The sequence below is a fragment of the Pongo abelii genome, chromosome 5 (genome assembly GCF_028885655.2).
Source record: "Pongo abelii isolate AG06213 chromosome 5, NHGRI_mPonAbe1-v2.0_pri, whole genome shotgun sequence".
Classification (NCBI taxonomy): Eukaryota; Metazoa; Chordata; class Mammalia; order Primates; family Hominidae; genus Pongo; species Pongo abelii.
This window is the reverse complement of record NC_071990.2, coordinates 8,164,841-8,184,958: the sequence shown is the minus strand read 5'-3', so window position 1 is coordinate 8,184,958 and position 20,118 is coordinate 8,164,841. Positions and strand designations below refer to the sequence as shown.

General features: G+C 41.1%; 1 long non-coding RNA gene across 1 annotated transcript in view; it reads right to left on the bottom strand.

Moving 5' to 3' along the window:
• Nucleotides 1-18,193, bottom strand: part of LOC129059871 (uncharacterized) — a 62,931-nt gene extending 44,738 nt beyond the window's left edge. Inside the window, exon 1 of the long non-coding RNA XR_008525966.2 lies at nt 17,508-18,193. This is a non-coding gene — a long non-coding RNA (uncharacterized LOC129059871). The remainder of the gene's footprint in view (nt 1-17,507) is intronic.
• Between the last annotated feature and the right edge of the window lie 1,925 nt (nt 18,194-20,118).

The window sequence follows — 20,118 nt, the reverse complement described above, 5'->3', positions numbered from 1 at the left end:
AATACGCAAATGAATATGACCAGAGAAAAGTGACCAGCATGGGGGAGCGAGAACACTACACAATAGAAATAATAGGTCCTACACGTCCGGCTTTCTACAGTTTACAAAGTGCAGTTGTGCACACTATGTCATTTAGTCCCTGTCTGAAATTGCAAGTCTCCAATTTGGTATTCCCCATCCCCACTTTTCTGCTTTGCTTTTCTTTGTAGTACTTTTGCCAATCAACATTCTCTATATTTTATTTATTTTCTGTCCCCTACCCTCAGAGAATCTAAGCTTCAAGAGGGTAGAGGTGTTTGTCTGCTTTATTACTTTATTCCCAGCCTAATGAGCACTCAATAAATATTTATTGAATAAATGAATTCCAAAAATATAACCATGAAATTGGCATTATGTTTAATCTTATGATAAACAGGCTTTCAGAGTAAAGAGATTTGCCTATTTCCACAGCACCAACAAATAAAACAGCTGGGAGTGGAATCTGGGGAGATCCAAGATATACAGGGGATATGTACAGAGGAAACATCCAGTTATGTTTCCTCCATACAGATAAAATGCTATTAAGAAAAGTGAGATATTTTATTCAAAAAACAATTTTCAAAAACAGTGTGAACTACAGAGCAGTCTTTAGATATGAACAGAGTTGTCCTCTAGAAAGGGGCCTGTATTCCTTCTGTATGACCCCAGAAGGCTTAACTGGAATTAGCCGGTAGAAATTACAAAGAGGAAGATTTTAACCTCAATATTAGGAAGACCTCTCAAACTCTGAGAGCTCACCTGCCCTGCCCCAAGTTGAAGAGGCCTCCTGGAATGACCTGTTTGAACTGGAATAATTCAGAAGGAAGCTCCATGTTTACTGTGGGGGAGTGTGGCAGAGGGAATTTAGGCATTAGACAGGTCATTCGGGTGGGCAACATTTAAAGACCCTTTCCAACACTGAAACCAATTACTCTTATTACACAGGGTTTCCTGAACAGGGCAATACAGGGCTTCCTGAACAGGGTGGCACAGGTAAAGAATAGACAGAAGATCACTATATATAAATAAATATATATATGTGTGTGTGTGTGTATACATATACATATATATAGTGTGTGTGTGTGTGTGTGTGTGTTGAAATGCCTTAGAGCCCAATTTTAGGTCATAAAAATATGTGTGGTACCAGATAATATGTAGTGAGGATTCTGAGTGTGTACTTCACACAGAAGAGGAAAAGTAGGAAGGTGATACAGCCCTTCCCAGACTGTAACTTGAACATATTTTCTGATAACAAAGAGTTCATCAAGAAAAAAATAATAATGAGGGCTGGGTGTGGTGGCTCACGCCTGTAATTCCAGTACTTTGGGAGGCTGAGGCAGGCAGATCACCTGAGGTCAAAAGTTTGAAACCAGCCTGGCCAACATGGCCCATCTCTACTAAAAGTACAAAACTTAGCCGGGCGTGGTGGTGCACACCTGTAATCCCAGCTACTCGGGAGGCTGAGAACCTGGGAGGCAGAGAACCTGGGAGGCAGAGGTTGTGGTAAGCTGAGATTGAGCCACTGCACTCCTGCCTGGACGACAGAGCAGACTCCATCTCAAAAAAAAAAAAAAAAAGAAAGAGAGAGAAGAAGGAAAGGGAGGGGAGGGAAGGGGAGGGGAGGGAAGGGGAGGGGAGGGAGAAAGAAAATAATGATACCTGTTACCACCTCTATGATTTGCCATCTTTGCTTTAAGCCCATAGTCCGTGTAAAGCACATAAGCACCTGTAAGCTGCACCTGTAGGCAAAGTTCCTTGTCCCTGGTCTCCCTAGAGCCAAATCATTCACACTTTGTACTTTCTCTACTTCAAACCTTCTGCAAAACTCAATCTTTAATTAGTTTCGTCTGCTTCCCACCAAAGATAATGCCTGAAAACTGTCTTAGGGAGAGAAGTAAATCAAAATATCTTCCTCAGTCTGGCCACTGATCCCATATTTGCTGCAGTTGTAAAAAAAAGAAAATAAAATGAAAAGTAATGTTTGCTTTTACATGAAATACCCAATAGACTAAAAAGTATTTTTTTCTGAAAATAGTTAGAAATGATGCTTCTTAGCTATAAGAATGACCAGGAGAGAAAAGATATACAAAGGGGGACAGCAGAGCTTGTTTATATAATGATAATGAGGCTGGGTGCGGTGGCTTATGCCTGTAATTCCAGCACTTTGGGAGGCTGAGGCAGGCAGATCACCTGAGGTCAAAAGTTTGAAACCAGCCTGGCCAACATGGGGAAACCCCGTCTCTACTAAAAATACAAAACTTAGCCGAGCATGGTGGTGCACACCTGTAATCCCAGCTACTCGGGAGACATAGGCTGTACTAAAAGACTAATATTTAATATAAATTTTTTATTTCCTTAGGAAATTTTTCTAAAGTAGAAATTTCAAATTGCTTATCTTATTCCACTTTATCCAAAGCTATGGAGATATCTTTCATGATGTTTTATTTGATATATGGAGGGAAAAAACTAGTATTTTGTTGCTACCATAGTCATCCATTGGTTATGGTTATTTTGAGTGGTTTCCAAACACATGGTGTTTTCAGAGGGTGTCAAGGCCAGCTGGGAGACTAGGCAGGGATTAGCAATTGGGGGGATCTGGGCACAGTGGCTTACGCCTGTAATCCCAACACTTTCAGAGGCCAAGGTGGGCAGATCACCTGAGGTCAGGAGTTCGAGACCAGCCTGGCCAACATGGTGAAACCCCATGTCTATTAAAAACACAAAAATTAGCCAGGTGTGGTAGCGTGCACATGTAATCCCAGCTACTCAGGAGGCTGAGACGGAAGAATCACTTCAACCCAGGAGGCGGAGGTTGCAGTGAGCCAAGATTGCACTCCAGCCTGGGTGACAGACGGAGACTTCGACTTAAAAAAAAAAAAAAGGAGTTGGGGGGAAGAGGGGGGCACAGAAACAGGTGGCTCCTATGACGTGCTGTTAAAAATGGGTTGATACACATCAACTTTAAACAACCCTCTCTTGACATCCTCCTCACCACAGATGGAAAGCATATGGTATTTATTATCTCCCTACAGACACTCCTCTGGAACTGAGCTGCTTAGGTGTTTTGACAGGAGATTTTTTAAATCTTAAATTTCAGTACTAAATGACTGAATAAGGGTATCCAAGATTTTTATGTGCCAGACAGCAAGATATGAGAGACAGAGAGAGAGAAAAATAAATAAATAAATAAACCCAGGTCCTGCCCTCAAGGAGCTCAGAGTTTAGGTGGGGAGACAGAAATATAAACCGATCATTTCAATATACTGCCCTGAGGGCTATGAGATAGAATGTGGATTGACTGCAATTAATCATTCCAGTCTGGGTTAGATGAGATTGAAGGATTAATCAGAGCTCTGCAGGTGAATACAGTTTGGGAATGATATTCTGGGAAAAGGGAAGAGAAAGACAAAGGACAAAGGAAGGGAATTGCATGGCCAGTTTGGGGAATTGCATAGAGTAGATGTAGTAGATGTTCCTTGGTAAATAACCCAACATAAAAAACACTTAAGTCAAATAGTATTTCTAGTTCTAGATTCCTGAGGAATCGCCACACTGACTTCCACAAGGGTTGAACCAGTTTACAGTCCCACCAACAGTGTAAAAGTGTTCCTATTTCTCCACATCCTCTCCAGCACCTGTTGTTTCCTGACTTTTTAATGATTGCCATTCTAACTGGTGTGAGATGGTATCTCATTGTGGTTTTGATTTGCATTTCTCTGATGGCCAGTGATGATGAGCATTTTTTCATGTGTCTTTTGGCTGCATAAATGTCTTCTTTTGAGAAGGGTCTGTTCATATCCTTTGCCCACTTTTTGATGGGGTTGGTTGTTTTTTTCTTGTAAATTTGTCTGAGTTCATTGTAGATTCTGGATATTAGCCCTTTGTCAGATGAGTAGGTTGCGAAAATTTTCTCCAATTTTGTAGGTTGCCTGTTCACTCTGATGGTAGTTTCTTTTGCTGTGCAGAAGCTCTTTAGTTTAATTAGATCCCATTTGTCAAAGCCATCCCATTACTGGGTATATACCCAAAGGATTATAAATCATGCTGCTATAAAGACACATGCACACGTATGTTTATTGCGGCACTATTCACAACAGCAAAGACTTGGAACCAACCTAAATGTCCAACAATGATAGACAGGATTAAGAAAATGTGGCACATATATACCATGGAATACTATGCAGCCATAAAAAATGATGAGTTCACGTCCTTTGTAGGGACATGGATGAAATTGGAAATCATCATTCTCAGTAAACTATCGCAAGGACAAAAAACCAAACACCGCATATTCTCACTCATAGATGGGAATTGAACAATGAGAACACATGGACACAGGAAGGGGAACATCACACTCTGGGGACTGTTGTGGGGTGAGGGGAGGGGGGAGGGATGGCATTAGGAGATAAACCTAATGCTAAATGACGAGTTAATGGGTGCAGCACACCAGCATGGCACATGTATACATATGTAACTAACCTGCACATTGTGCACATGTACCCTAAAACTTAAGTATAATAATAATATAAATAAATAAAATTTAATTTAATTTTTAAAAAAACAGTCGAAAGGCCCAGAAATTTGTTTCAAAGACAATTGGTTGACCCATTTTCAGAGGAGAAAGAGGATTCTGACAGGCACAAGATATACGAAGAAGGGAAGCAATGGAAAAGGAATTAAATAATAAAGGAAACATTTTTCTGTATCTTTGTGGGTCACTGGGCACCAGAGGCACCATTGGTGACAATAGGGGTGACAGCACTGGTGACAGCCATAGTCACAGCACAGGTGGCTCTGACAGCAGCCATCACTAGGGTGTAGAATTAATAATGTTGACATCAGAGCTTCCACTTCTGATGCTAGTATCTACCAAGACACAATCAAAGACCTTTAGAACATGAGGAAAAAGCAAAGATGAAGCCCTTGAGGTACAAAGCCAGCTTTCAGAGCACACGTTTAACGCCACCGGGGCCCTCCCAGAGCCATGTGGGAGGACCGTGGGCATTTGGAGTTTGTGTAGGGAAGGTGGGGACAGAGTCAGAAAACATTTTTTAGTGACTGTTTTTGTCAACCAATTTACAAAATGTCTTTTCAAGACTTAAAAAGTATGAGGTCTGAAGCAGTAATAGAAAAAAACTAGAGAAAGGATACTTGAAGATATATCTTTTTGTCAACACAATACCCATTTCCCCGTCCTAACAACATCTTTGTTTCAGTTTAGGAAATCACTTCTTCCACATTGTGTGGGGTCTTCGTGGGACAATAACTGTGGATGCTGTGTGGTAGATGCGCCTGAGAGCAGTAATTTGACTTGAGCATACCCTGAGGATTACCCTGTGTGGCACTCACACCTGAATGTGTGTTTGGGGTTCCAAGCTAAGGGATCCAGGAGTGGGCAACATGGAGATCCATTCCTTGTCTGTGAGGAGCACCTGAGCCCCCAGCCCGTATCATAGAATGTGGGCCATACAGGGTATCGAGGCCCTTAGTCTTGGGTTAAATGAAGGTTGCTTGATGGAGATTGTTAGGGGGAGGGTGCTAAGTGAAGATGCTGTATGAACTGCATGCTTTGCACAAGCGGTTGCAGTTCTGTCCAGCCTGCTGCCACTGGACCACTTTGTATGTAAGTTTCTGGCTAGTAAACACTTAGGTCTTCTTTGCTGACTCTAGTTCTCTTCTGTCTCCTGAACCTGGTGCCATCCCTATTGGAGTTAATAGGGGTCTGGTATGACAGATGCTCGCCTCCCATTGTGGAAGCTGACTACGCAAGTCTCCTCTCAGACACCTCATACTGGGGGATAGTTAAGCCGTGGATACTCTTTTGTAAATTTGAATCCTCAGAGACTATTACAAGGGCAGACACATCATACTGGGGGATAGTTAAGCAGTGGATACTCTTTTGTAATCTTGAATCTTCAGAGACTAACACAAGGTCAAAAGAAATGGAAGTCATACCAATACCAGTGGAGGAACCCAACTATGAGTTCAAGCTCCTGCCACAGGTCCAGCCTTGTAGTTTTAGTTAACCCTAACCTTTTGGTGTTACCTTACCCTTCCCACACTCAATCCTATTTCTCCAGCCTGCTCATTATTATTGTAACCCTCTGACATCCTTTCAATATGTGCCCTATATTTAAATTCCCCAGAGTCAAGTTCTGCTTTGTGCCTCTAACAAATTCTATATGATATAGTCTTGAATGCTATGTTGTTCTTGAAGTTGATTTTTCCTGTATAAAAATGGTGGAAGATGGAAGGTTAGTTACTCATGGAACATAAACCCCATGTGAGTAAACCTTATTTATGTGCAATAAGTTAGTAGACAATGAGAAATCACTTGGTGCAGCATCTCAGGTAGGCTTTGCCACTAAGCCTGATGAACTGGTGGGAAGTATAAGAGGCCAAGGCTGAACAGAGATCTGCTCTTTAGAGTAGAAAGTGGCCAAGAGCATTGATGAACTAAGAGGCTACCAGTATGTGTAGGTCCAATGTCTGAGACCTAGTATAAAGATTTTTATTCCTAATTCTGTAAATGATAATATCAAAACATCGAATTAGCAATTCAGCACAAAGCAGGAACAAATCCAGCTAAGAAGCTACACAGATGCGGGAACTCTTAGTCTACAGGTGGTAAGTTCCAGTCTAGGGAGAAGGGGTGAGAGCCCTCTTGAGAACTATACAGAATTCCAGGATCCAGCTTACATGGATTAGGACCCATTTCTAGAGGGGCATTGTGCTACTAGGCTCAGCAAGTGGGCAGAGTATGGAAAAGGAAGCATGCAGACACTCCCTGTGGTGAACATGGGGACTTGAGAACATAAGCAGTTCTGTGACGTAGGGGCTGGCTGGGCATTAGCGATGCAGGCAGGCTCTGAGCCATATGGTGGCCAAGGAGGCTTAGGGATAAACAGCATAGGCATTTTGGAGTCTAGTGAGGCTGGATTTCTGGACTCTAAGAATGAACATGATGTACATCCAAACCCAAATTGATAAGGCTGGCTTTCACATGTTCCCCCCAGATTGGCTCTGGACTGAGGCCCCAGGTAGAGGCGAGCAGTGAAATAACTTTGAGAAAGTGGGAACAAATGGAGAAACAAAGTCATGAGTAGTGACAGGGTACAATGGCTCATGCCTGTAATCCCAGTACTTTGAGAGCCGAGGTGGGCGGATCACTTGAGCCCAGGAATTTGAGACCATCCTGGGCAACATGGCAAAACCCCATCTCTGCAAAAAAAATACAAAAAATTACCTCAGTGTGGTAGCATTGATTCACCTGTAGTCCCAGTTACTCAGGAGGCTGAGGTAGAAGAATCACCTGAGCCTCAGGGGTTGAGGCTACAGTGAGCAGAGATCACACCACTGCACTCCAGTCTGGACTTTAAAGTGAGAACCCATCTCAAAAAAGAAAAAAGAAAAAGAAAAAGAAAAGTCATGGGTAGCACATAGGAGTCCTCATGAGTTGTCCTCAACCTACCATTAAAATCTTATTTCTCTTTACCCCAATATCCTATCTATCCCTTGGCCAAACAAAACAACGGATGTTCTCTAAGCACTCTCTCATTTTCTAACTTCTCTTCCATTTGCTATTACTATTTCTGCCTTACTCCTACAGTATTGGCTTGACAAAATTTTTCCAATTCTACAAGGCTGACTTCAAATTCCACGTCTTCATAAAGCCTTTCTGGATTCAACATATACATTCGCACTTGAATGGACATTGAATTCTTCCTTCTCTGAATTGGCAAGTAATTCTCTCTGGGCTTTCTGATCTCACTTAATATTCTATTCTATGATGGAGTTATTTGCATATGCCAAATTGATAGTTTACATATAGCTGACACAGCACTTACTAGGAGCAGTGCAGCATGCCTCCTATTTGCTGCCACTTGATCACATCCTTCCCACCAGCACGGGTTGTTTGTCCTGCAAGGATTCAGACCCATCAGGTGACTCGGAGCCACACTGTGAGAGCCAAATCCATGTGAATTAATTCAGCATTCATTCTATTGCTGTTTCTTTGATTCCTGTCTCTTGCATGCATTCCTTGGTTAGGGAATGGGGGGAGTTTCTCTGACTTTTTGACCCTTAACCCTTCTTCCTGATCTCAATGCTGCATGACTGTTCTAATGGGTGTTGTAGGGTTTGCTTTGCTGCCTCCCACAATTTCCTCCATTCCTCCACATTAACCTGCATTTTCTGGGTAATGGCGCAGTCACCAGCAGCCCTCAAGCTCTCAGGCCTGTTTGCATCACTCCTCTCTTCTTGCCATGCTCCCAGTGGGACTTCGCTGGAATTAGCCAAGTAGGAGCTCAGAGGTAAGGCTCCACACAAGCAAAACTGAAGGGAAAACTGATTCAGCTGGACAGTTCAGGCCCTCAATCTTCATGTCCAATGAAAAAGCAATTAAGTGGGCCAAAAGTGTAAACTGCTTATCTGAAATCCCAAATCTGTTGGACTACTGAGGAATTCTTTTATATATATATGAAGCCATTAGAACAAAATCACTTGGTCAACATCATTTTCATATATTACATGCCAAGGTTATGGAAATACATCAAATTGAAAAGAACAAACTACTGACTCCATATTTTTACAGTCTTTGGGAAAATGTAGAGCAACATTTTTGTGTAACCAGACAGCAAAATATCTGAAGTAGAAATACTTGTAGATAGCTAGATGGCTATATATAATTATGTTCACATATAAAGTGGCTACTGGATTATAGGTGTGGGCAGAGATGGAGGGGAGGTGGTCTGAATAAGGGAGGTAAGCTTTAAGTAATTTTTAAAATGAAGCATCTAGCATTTTAGAGTCAAAACTTGAAACTCTCAATTTATACATAAAAAACTGAGGCACAAAAAAATAGGGGTGGGTCACACAGCAAATGACAGAGCAATATTTGATATACAGTCTTATAAATTCTAAGAATGGTGGAATTTTACATGCAGTTCATTGGAAAAGCATTCAGAGGCAAAAGCAAAAGAATTCCTACAGGAATTATACAAGTTTCAATTCACAGGTAAGGCTACTTGCCCACAGCCAAAAATCAGATGGCAATGACAATTAACTAGATAATTCAGAACCAAATTTTTTACCTCTTGCAGAATTTGTATGAGTGCAAATGGCATTTTGCTCTTCGGAAGTGTCCGAATTCATTAGATGATCAGGCAAAGAAAGAAACCATGGATAGATGTTCTCCTTAAGAACAAGCAACCAAGTTGTAATTGAAGGTGGGGACAATTCAAAAGAGGAGACTTAATTAATGGAAGCCCCTATAATTCCCACCATTTTAGCACTAACTTCACCATTCCATATTAGCCTATTTATTTCTCTGTATTCACCACCGGGCTATAAGGTGCATGAGAGCAGGCATGGAGTCCGCCTTTGTTGCAGTTTGCATGGCATGTGATAAAACTCAACAAACATTGGATAAATGAACTGAATGACTTAAATGAATTTGGTCTGGTATTTGAGATGAGAATCTAGGAGTGACTGACTATAGAGGTGGCTCTCAGTGAGGCACACATTAGATAGAAGAGAAGAGGTATAAATGCTACCTCCTTGCTGTAATTAATCCAGAGATGTGATATGAGCACTTAAAAAAAGGTTAGATCAAGAGGGGTACATAGCAAATAAAAAAAAGAAAACAACAATGATCAGTTAGACTCAAAGAAAGGGCTCCATGTGGACCCTGGCCGTGGGGCCAAAGCTCGCCAAGCCACAGCCTGGCCCCAACCATCATCATTTTAGTCCTAAGGCTAAGCTCTACTCAGCAAAGTATTGGCCAGAGCAGCTGTAACCAGTGCATAACCAGTGTGTAACCAGCTGTAATCAGTGTAACTATTAACCATCAAGGAGGGATCGCAAGTATCAAGCCTAAGGTATAAGCATGAGACTATAAAATAAGAAGCAACCTCTCTCTCCCTAAAAATGAACTTTGGTTCATACCTCACTCCATATACAAGATTAACTCAAAGATTATAGACCTAAATGTAAAACCTAAAAGTATAAAACTTTTAGAAGAAAACATGAGAGAAAATTTTTTTGATCTTGGATTATGCAAAAATTTCTTAGATATGACACCACATGCATGCACTATCCATTAAAAAATTGATAAGTTGGACTTAATCAAAATGAAAAACGTCTGCCCATCAAAAGATACTGCTAAAAGAATGAAAAAACAAACTACAGACTGGGTGAAAATCTTTGCAGAGCACATGTCTGATAAAACATTTGTATCCAGAACATATAAAGAACTCTTACAACTCAAGGACATACAAGTTAAAGCTATAATGAGATACCACTATTTACCTATGAGAATTATTAAAATTAAAAAGACTGACAACAGCAAGTTTTGGGGAGAATGCGGGGGAACTGGAACTCTTAAACATTGCAGGTGGAAATACAATATGGTGCAACCATTTTGGAAAAAAAGTTTAGCAGCTTCTTAAAAAAGTGAAGCATATCTCTAGCATATAATCCAGCCATTGCACTCCTGAATATTTATTCAAAAGAAATATACACCCATACAAATATTTGTGTGCCAATGTTCGTAAGTTTTATTTTTAATAGGCCAAAACAAGACAGTCCAAAACAAGACAATCCAAATTTCCATTCACAAGGGAAGTGATAAAGCACATGAATGAATCTCAAAATAATTATGAGATGCCAGATGAAACTGAATAGACACTGTAAGATTCTATTTATAAAAAGTCTAAAATATGCTAACTAGTTGATAGTGACAGAAATTAGATTGGTGGTTTTGTAGATTTGGGATCTGGGGAATGACAACAGGGGGATTATGAAGGGCATGAGAAAACTTTGGGCTGATGCACATGTTCACTATATTGATCATGATGCTGGTTTCATGGGTATAGATGTATATAGGTCAAAACTCATCAAATTACACCCTTTAAATATGCATAGTTTATTATTGTGTTAATTGTATCTCAATAAAACATTTTTAAAGTGAGACAGCTGCAGAACCTACAAGCTGGAAATGGCTATAAATAGAAGGCAAAAATGTTGAGACGGCAGAGTTCAGAACATGAGCTGCAAGGCAAACAGGTGTTGGCAATGGTTTTTGCTGATGAGTTTAGTAGATACCAGAGCAGCATGGTCTGCTAGCCAGGTCAAGATAGACAGAAATGACAGAAAGATAGAAAAGGGGTAGACTGGCATCAGACTTGAGTCCTGAAGACCAGAGAAACATAGAGGAAATTTGGAAAAGAATAATGAATCCACATAGAAGCATATTTTTGTTTTATTTTATTCAAGTATTTTATATACATGTAGGTAGGTATCTACTATCATAGTATTTAGATTTAAAACAAAATAAAGTTTTACGTCCATGCAAGATACCAAAATCATACTGCAAAAAAATGGGAGATCCATGTCAGAAATGTAAATTTCCAATCCTTGTATGTCAAGCAGTGGCTGATTTCACCATGTAACCTAGTGGCATCTCAACCCTCTAGGTATGTTTAGAGGGAGAAAAACATTGCTCCAAATTCTTCCTTGAGCTATTGTACAAAAAAGAGAGAGATCAACAAAGAAACAAGAGACCCTCCAAAATAGGCAACAACTGTATCTTGGGGGAAAGAGGGTGGGCCGAAGAGAAAATATACTTAGGCCATGTCAATCTCAGAAATGTAAGAGCAAAGAAGCCAAAGAACTTGACAACAACAAGCTACTGATCAGCTTAGAAAGTGATAAGTGAGGACACTGACAGTGAGAACAACTTAATTATAATCTAAATGACTAGTCTCACTAGAGACACCTCAGAAGCACTTATGGACAGACAGTATGATAGCCAAGTTTCCTCTCTCTGGTCCTTCATTCAATAATATTCAAAGAGTAACTAAGATGTGTCAACTAAGTGCTAAGCTCTAGAGACACTGTGGAGCAAAGATGGACCCAGACGTTGGTCTCATATCACTAACAGTCTAGGGAGGAAGATATATAAATGACTACTCTATAATCATAAACTGTGGTAACGACCCCACAGGAATTCACCTGGGATATCTGTAAACATCGGCAGTCGATAGTAGGATGTGATAGGGAAGTGACTGAAGCATGGTCAGAACCACTCAGGAAACGAAGACAGGAAGAACATCAGAAAGTCCAGGACGGAGCTCTGAGGACTGCAACCTCGGACATCCAGGCTGAGGAAGGCAAGGCTGCTGAAAACAGCAAAGGAGAGGCAAAGGTCAACAGTGATGAACGTGGCTCAGAAGCCAAATCAAGGGAGCTCTAAAATATCAGCTGATTTTGCTACATAAGAGTCACTAATGAAATCCTCAAGAATTGTTTTGGTCGAATTGATGAGGGTGAAACCTAAGAGAAAGGAGAGAGAGCAATTGGAGGGGAGGTTGAGAGGGCTGTTTTGGGGTTTGTTGTTGTATGCTTAGTCTTGTTTTTGAATGAAGAATCTTAAACAGATTTTAAATGTGAGAGAGAAAAATAAAAATTGACAGGAGAATTGACAAACTAATTCTATAATTTATATGGAGAGGCAAAAGACCCAGAATAGCCAACACGATAGTAAAGAACAGAGAACTGACCCTGCCTGACTTCAACACTTATCATAAAGCTGTAGTAATCAAGACGTTGGCATAAGCCTGGACAAATAGATCAATGGAACAGAACATAAAGCCCAAAATAGACCCAGATAGATAGATGATAGATGATTAGATAGATAGATAGAGAGATAGATAGATAGATAGTCAATGGATCTTTGACAGAGGAGCAAAGACAAGAAAACAAAGTCTTTGCAACAAATGTTGCTAGAAGAACTCTCAACAGAAACATACCAAACAAACAAACAAAAAATCTAGACACAGACCTCAGACCTCTCACAAAAATTTACTCAAAATGTATCGTAGACTTAAGTGTAAAATGCAAAAGTATAAAAATTCTAGAAGATAACATAGGAGAAAATTTAGATGACCTTCAGTATGACAATAACATTTTAGATACAATACCAAGCACATAATCCATGAAAGAAATAATTGATAAACTGGACTTCATTAAAATTAAAAAGTTCTCTGCAAGAGACACTGTCAAGAGAATGAGAGATGAGCCACAGACTTGGAGAAAATATTTGCAGAAGGCATATACGATAAAAGACTGTTTTCCAAAATAGACGAAGTACTCTTAAAACTCAACAATAAGAAAATACATAGCCCAATTAAAAAGTAGGTTAAAGATCTGAACAGATAGCTCTCCAGAAAAGATATACAGATAAATATAAGCATATGAAGAGATGCTCCACATCATGTCATTAGAGAGTGCAAATTAAAACAACACTGAGATCCCACTACACACCCATGAGCATGGCCAAAATCCAGAACACTGACAACACCAAACACGGGCAAGGATGTGGAGCAACAGGAACTCTTATTCATTCCTGATGGGAATACAAAGTGGTACAGCCTTTTGGAAACACTGGCAGCTTGACACAAAACTAAATATAATCTTATTACACAATCCAGCCATTGTACTCATTAATATTTACCCAAATGAGTAAAAACTTTTATACACACAGAAATCTACACACAAATGTTTATAGTAACTTCATTCACAATTTCCAAAACTTGAAAGCAACCATGATGTCCATCAGTAGGTGAATGGATAAACTGTGTTCTATCCAGACAATGAAATGTTATTCATTGCTAAAAAGAAATGCTCTATTAAGCCATGAAAAAGCTTGGAGGAAATTTAAATGCATACTACTAAATGAAAGAAACCAATCTGTAAAGGCTATTGTATAATTCCAACTACAGGCCATTCTGCAAAAGGAAAAACTATGGACATAGCCAAAGATCAGTGATTTCCAGGAGTTGGGGAAGGGAGGGATGAATATGTAGAGCAAAGACGATTTGGGGGGCAGTGAAACTACTCTGTATGATACTATAGTGGTGGATACATGTAACTATACATTTGTCCAAATCCATGGAATGTCCAACACCAACAGTGGACCTTACTGTAAACTATGGACTTTGGGTGATCATGATGTGTCAACGTCAGTTCATTAATTGTAACGAATGTGCCATTCTGGTGGAAGATGGTGATAATGGGGGACACTGTCCATGTGTGGGGGAACAGCGTTCATAAAAATTCTCTGTGGCTTCCGCTCAAATTTTCTGTGACCTTAAAACTGCTCTAAAAAATAAAGTCTATTAAAAAAAGAAAAATTTAGGCTGGGCGTGGTAGCTCACAACTGTAATCCCAACACTTTGGGAGGCCAAGGCGGGTGGATCACCTGAGTTCAAGAGTTCAAGACCAGCCTGGCCAACATGGTGAAACCCCATCTCTACAAAAATACAAAAATTAGCCAGACATGATGGCAGGTGGCTGTAATCCCAGCAACTCAGGAGGCTGCGGTGGGAGAATTGCTTGAACCCAGGAGGCAGAGGTTCCAGTGAGCTGAGATTGCACCATTGCACTCCAGCCTGGGCAACAGAGCGAGACTCCCGTCTCAAAAAAATAATTAATAAATAATAAAGAAAAAAGAAAAATTGAAAGGAGGAGTCAAATACAAAATAGACAGAAGGGGCTCTGTTAAATTCCTGGAAAATAGAGGCAAATCAAATCGTAAGCACCCAGGAAGAGACTGGATTTAAAGAACAGATAGAATTTCTATTTTAACAAGTGAGAAGGAGGACATGGTTGATAAAGATGTAGGCATATTCATATATTTGATAGCAGGAAGACGGTGAGTAGTTCCTGTGTGAAATTTCAAGAATTCTCTCCCTAACAGTGCGCTAGAGATCAGCTCTGCAACCTTCAATATTTAAGAGAAAAGATCCACCCATGAGTGTATGAAAACACCAATATCTGCTCTCCAGGGCCATGGGAATGAAGTTCCAAACTAAATATAATCTAAATTACTATTCTAACAAGAGACTTAGCCTTTCCCAGGTAGTAAGTAAGGCAAATGTGCCAGCCTCAAGAGTATTATTTTGTAAAATAAGGCATTTATGGCTTCAGTAATTGGAAGTTATTGAAGGCTTGGGAAAAGGATGTAAAGGTGTTTAAATGGTTTATTCTAGAGAGATGTGTGTGCGTGCGTGCGCGTGCATGAGTGTTTGTAGGTTTCAACAAATGTAAATCTAAATAGCCTTGCCAGAAAAGTATTTTAATTATCAGACATTATAGAGCTATCATTTTTACAACTGTCATTTAACAACATAGGAGTCAAACTGTACTTGATGGCCAGTGAGATGCTGAAAGTGAGGACATCACTCTTTCAGCTCATAAGATGACCATTTGATGCATTCATGCCTTCCACAGGCAATCTTTAAGCTCTGCTGCCTTTTCCAAGGCTTGCTCCCTCTCACTAATACACACTCACATGCACATATAATCTATGATTGGCCACCTTTGTGCATAAATGGAGTACAAGCTATTTAATAAATCTTTTACTTCCTTTTCCCTAGTCTCCAACAACCTATTATAATTATTTCTTAACGGGTTAGCTTCCCACTTTACCATCTGCCTTCTGAATATATGTTGGAGAAGACCCATTGTCTCACTAACATATTTTTATCCTGTTGAGTTTCATCATTTCTTCTTCCAATTATCCTAGTAAATATTTCTGATCTTTTTCTCACTTCTAATCTGTTTCACATTTCTGGACTTTAGGCTCATGTCTCATTGGGGTGGTGTTATCTTAGAATGGTGAGATGCCCTGTAAGAATTAGGCATCAACATAGGAAAATATAATACATTGCAAGGCTGTTCTCTATGGGGGTGATGAACTGAGTCCCCTGCAATAGGTATTTTTTTTTCCTGAAAATACAGATTCTGAATCTTGAGTGAAGAGAAGAATAAATAGAGGAATTGTTAAAATAGTGATTCCTAGGCCCCACCATAGATATTCCTTCCTAGAATATGGAAGGTATTAAGAAAAGCCAGCTTTCTAGCAGGCATTCTGAAATACTCTGACATAGGCTGTTCTTGGGCCATACTCAGAGAAATTTCTCAACATAAATGCAAGTACCTACTACTGACATTGCAGGAATCCTCAGGTTTCTGCTTTAGAAAATTAAGAGTTAAGGCAGCTTCAAGGTTAGTAAACTTCGGCAATTCCACAATGCCTCCCTCCAAGGACCCGGGTTTCTTCAGTCTCTCAACTCCGCCATGTTGGGTGTACTGGCATTGTCCTAACCCAGCTCCCCTTATGGTTGCCTGGTGGCCACACAGTGGCAGCCATCCAGAAATGACACTCCAGAATAAACCATCTTTTTCTTTTGCTTCTTCTAAAAACCAAGGAATCCTTTCCCAAGTGCATAGACAGTAGTTGAGCAGAACCACCCTCACACATTTCACCATCCTGAGCTGGGTCACATTTCCATCCCTAAATGAGTGGATGGCATGAGAATTGGGACTATCCTGATTGGTTCAACTGGTCAGGAGCTGGGTCACATGGAAAGAAGATAGCAAACAACTAAACAGTACAGACAGGAAGAAAGTTGGGAAGTCACTAAGGAAGCAACCCTGAATGGTCATACAATATTTTATTTATCGTCCTAAGCATTCTTACTGCTTCTATGAAGTCCTCAAGGGCACTTCTGAGTAAAACTAATGCTCACTGAGCTGTAGTATATGCTAGTGACAACAGTACTGAGTACTCAAGTTCACCAGGTATAGAATGATACCACCATGTTAGGGTTAAGGCATAGAACTCCCTTGCATGTGCGCACGCGCGCACACACACACACACAGACACACACACACACACTCATACCTTAGCAGTAAAAATTGTATTCTAAATACAGGAGAGAAAATTAAAAAGGAAATAGATCACCATGACCAAGTAGGATTTACCCTAGGTGTGCAAGCCTGGTTCAACATTCAAAAATCAGTTAACATAATCCATCACATCGACGAGCTGAAGAAGAAAAACCATATAATTATATCAATCTACGCAGAGAAACCATTTGACTAAGCCTAACACTCTTGTAATAAAATTCTCAGCAAACTAGAAATAGAGGGAAACTTCTTCACTTTGATTAAAAAAAAAAAAATCTACAAAACTCTTACAGCGAACATCATCCTTAATGGGGAAAAATTATAAGTTTTCCCGCTAAGGTCAGGAATGAGACAAGCATAACCATTCTCACCACTCCCTTTCAACACTAGAAGTTCTAGGTAATGCAACAAAACAAGAAAATGGAATAAAATATATATCGATTTGGAAATAAGAAAATGGAATAAAAGGTATAACGATTTGGAAATAACAAAATGGAATAAAAGGTATACTGATTTGAAAGAAATACAACTATCTTTGTTAGCAGATGACATGATAGTCCATGTAGAAAATGCAAATGAATCGACAAAAATCTAGATGACCTTGTGTACGGCAACAACATTTCAGACGGATTTGAATTCCAACTTCTCCATTTCCTTGTTAGCTCTAAAACCTTGGGCAGATAACATGACATCTCTGAGCTTTAGCATACTTACGTGGAAGAAGGATTAGCAATACTTACCTGTTTCACTGGAGCATAATGTCCTCCAGGTTTCTCTATCTTGCCACACATGGCAGAATATCCTTTTTAAGGCTGAAAAATAATTCATTGTATATATATATATATACACACACATATATATATATCACATTTTCTTTATCCATTCATCTGCCAGTAGGCATTTCAGTTCTTTCCACATCTTGGCTATTATAAATAATGCTGCAATGAACCTGGGAGTACTGACACCTCTGCGAGATTCTGATTTCAATTCTTCTGGATAAATACCCAGAAGTGGGATTGCTGGGTCATATGGTAGTTCTAGTTCTCATTTTTCAAGGATCCTTTGTATTGTTTTCCATAGTGGCTGAATCATTTTGCATTTCTACCAACTCTGTACAGGTTCCCAACTTCTCCACAATCTGGCCAAAACTTGTCTTTTGTTTCAGGTTTTAATAGCCATTCTGAAGGTGTGTGTGTGGATAGCTCATCGCGGTTTTGCTTTACAGTTCCCTGATAATGACTAATGACATTGAAGCTGTGAGGCTACAATAATCAATCCAGCTGCAGAAGGACAAATACTGCATAATTCCAGCCAGGCGCGGCCAGGAGGAGTAAACAGGTAGCTGCTAATCACAGTTCTGAAGTTTTAATCAAGCAGGATGAGTAGGCTGCAGAGACCCGCTGCACAATATTCTACCCATAGTTAATACTGTTCTACCCATAGTTAATACTGTATCAGACACTTAAAAATTTTGTTAACACGGTGGACGTCGTGTTAAGTATCCTTACCTACAACAAAAGTTTTATAAAGTACAAGTGAATGTAAAAAAGTCAATGTGGACTGCAGTTATCAAAGAGGAATTTTGGAAAGGCCAGAAAACGGCTTGCATACGGCCTTGAATAAGTAGGTAAAGATTTGAAAAAAAGCACCTCCCGGGACACCGGCTTCAGGCACCAGGTGCAGCTTCTACACAACGTACAGATAGCAGTTGTGGCCAGAATTGGTGAGTTCTTGGTCTCACGGAAACCACGAACCCTAAAGGTGGTGCGTCCAGAGTTCGTTCCTTCAGCTGTTCAGATGTGTACGGAGTTTCTTCCTTCTGGTGGGTTCGTAGTGAAACTGAAGACTTTCGCAGTGAGTGTCACAGCTCACATAGGCAGCACGGACCCAAACACTATGCAACAGCATCTACTATGAATAACTTCAAAAAAAAGAAAAAAAACACAGGCTCCCGAGCTCATAAACGGACCTGGCCAGATTGCCGCTGCCGGCCCAGGTAGCCTGCTTTTATTCCCTTCTTTGGCCCCCACCCACATCCTGCTGATTGGTCCATTTTACAGAGAGTTGATTGGCCCATTTTACAGAATACTGATTGGTCCGTTTTGACAGAGTGCTGATTGGTGCATTTACAAACCTTTAGCTAGACAGAGAGTGCTGATTGGTGCGTTTACAACCCTTAGCTAGACACAAAAGTTATCCAAGTCTTCTACCGGATTAGCTAGACACAGAGCGCTGATTGGTGTGTTTACAAACCCTTAGGTAGACACAGAGTGCTGATTGGTGCATTTACAATCCTTTAGTTAAATAGAAAAGTTCTCCAAGTCCCCACGAGTCCCAGAAGCCCAGCCGGCTTTATCTCTCACTGGCACTCTCTGCTGGACTTTGCGGCACCTAGCCCGGGCACTTTGGCAGCCCCGAGGGAGCTCGTCCCAGACAATCAAGGGTAAAAGAGGAAGCGAGAAAGAAATCGAGACCTGCTCTCATGGCCAAACGATCCCGGGAAGAGGGAACGGCGGCCCACGCACGGGATTCAGCCTCCGATCAAGCCCAGCAGGCCCCTGCCGGCCGCAGCGAGCGCCGGGCTTGCCGAACCGCTGCTCACCTAGAATCCACGCCCGCCCGCGAGTGCGGGGCGCGCAGCCCCGGCACACACCCCGCCTCCCCGCCGTGCCTCTCTTCTTCACACTTCCCCGCGAGCAGAGGGAGCCGGCTGGGCCTCGGCCAGCCCCACAGAGGGGCCCTCATAGTGCAGCAGCGGGCTGAAGGGCTGCTCGAGCGCGGCCAGAGCGAACGCCGAGACGGAGGAGGCGCCGAGAGCGAGCGAGTGCTGCTAGCACGTTGTCACCTCTGACAGTGATAACAAGGAATGGACTGTATTTCGGGATGGAATAACTGTCTTACTTGGGATATGCAATGTCATACATCTTCGGGCAGATTATGGAAAGCCGTGAACAGCAGTCAGAAGAATTTAAATAAAAGTGCCTTGGCCGGGCGCAGTGGCTAACACCTGTAATCCCAGCACTTTGGGAGCCCGAGGTGGGCAGATCACCTGAGGTCAGGAGTTCAAGACCAGCCTGGCCAATATGGTGAAACCCAGTCTCTACTAAAAATACAAAAATTAGCCCAGTGTAGTGGCGCATGACTGTAACCCCAGCTACTCGGGAGGCTAAGGCAGGAGAATCGCTGGAACCAGGGAGGCGGAGCCCGCGGTGAGCAAAGATTGCGCCGTGCACTCCAGCCTGGGCGTCGCAGCGAGACTGTCTCTAAATAAATAAATAAAGTGCCTTGAGCGGCTCTAGCTAAAACGTTCCTGAACCAGGTGAAGGTAGAACCTAGGAAACAAACTAGAAG